The 1,182-nt window shown below is 28.3% G+C and overlaps 1 long non-coding RNA gene across 1 annotated transcript in view; it reads right to left on the bottom strand.

Annotated features, from left to right (window-relative positions):
- Window positions 1–837, bottom strand: part of LOC115245855 — a 1,713-nt gene extending 876 nt beyond the window's left edge. The window contains exons 1-2 of the long non-coding RNA XR_003885608.1: window positions 513–837; window positions 325–386 (exon numbers count right to left, since the gene is read on the bottom strand). This is a non-coding gene — a long non-coding RNA (uncharacterized LOC115245855). The remainder of the gene's footprint in view (window positions 1–324; window positions 387–512) is intronic.
- Between the last annotated feature and the right edge of the window lie 345 nt (window positions 838–1,182).

The raw sequence follows: 1,182 nt of genomic DNA, 5'->3' as shown, positions 1-1,182 counted from the left end.
TATATATATATGTATTAAAATTTAATTATTTATTTTATGTATTTAATATTATATTTTTATTTTTCAAAGTAAAGTTTTAAAATAAGATCTGAAAGAATTTAATTATCTGTTGAGCTTGATATTTTGTGGATTCTCTCAGCTATTTTTATAAAAACATAATCTTTAGATTTCTATGCATCCAAATAATGTAAAATAAATTTTTATTAAAACGGAATTCTCGTAAAATCATATAAAGAATAAGATTTTGTTATATTTATTTATAGTTTCTCAAAATATATTTGATTCCTCCATTGTTATAATTAAAACGATTATTATTTTTCTTACAATTATTTTGATCTGTGATATCTGTAATAATGCAGGGCCTTTGGTAGTATTAAATAAGTGCTCTGTAAATAAAGAATGAAAAAATTTTGTTAATTGCAATTAATATCTGCTAAATTTACTATTTCTAACAAGCGGCACATATAACAGTGCACGGAAGTAGATGAAATAGGGACAACATATTTACGCACCGAAAGACCATATAATGAGATGCGTTGTGTCACTGATTCGACGCGTTTTCTTTTACTGTGACTTTCAAATTTCACACTTTCTGAGCCGTAGCACACGATGTGACATTTTATCTTGGACACTCCAATATTCTTAATAATAGATTATAATACGTATTCTTTCTTCCACTATGCGCGATTTAAAAAATGATGAAGCAGTACAATTCTGCGAGTTAATAATTATGTCAAAATGCGTCAAATGGATGCAATGATCGGTTTCTTTCTGCCTAATCGCGAACAAGTATACTACCGCAATGAAGAGATGCTGGATGCTTACTCCTGTTTTATATACATCAGCCTACCGCCCTACCGCTCAGAAAAACCGCTTCGGCCAGTAATGACGTCGCCTTTTGATGAATCTCCACACAGATCTTCGATTAGCATTAAAAATATATAATAGTCTATTCTACGATTATTCATTATATATGAATATTTTTAAATTTGGTCAACTTTTTAAACATGTTCAACGTGCTAGAAAGCAGAAGATACAAAGTTATTTCATAAAATATCTTGTGCTTTCTTAAATCTTTCACTCTACGAACTGCAGTGTATGATCTTAGATCTTTGTATCTATAGATATATAATACGCAATTGTAATTTTTTTATAAAAAATCTAAAGTTTATCTAAAAAAAA

The sequence above is a fragment of the Formica exsecta genome, unplaced genomic scaffold, assembly GCF_003651465.1.
Source record: "Formica exsecta isolate Colony F162 unplaced genomic scaffold, ASM365146v1 scaffold1327, whole genome shotgun sequence".
Classification (NCBI taxonomy): Eukaryota; Metazoa; Arthropoda; class Insecta; order Hymenoptera; family Formicidae; genus Formica; species Formica exsecta.
Note: the sequence above shows the minus strand (reverse complement) of the source record. Positions and strands in the feature narration are given on the sequence as shown.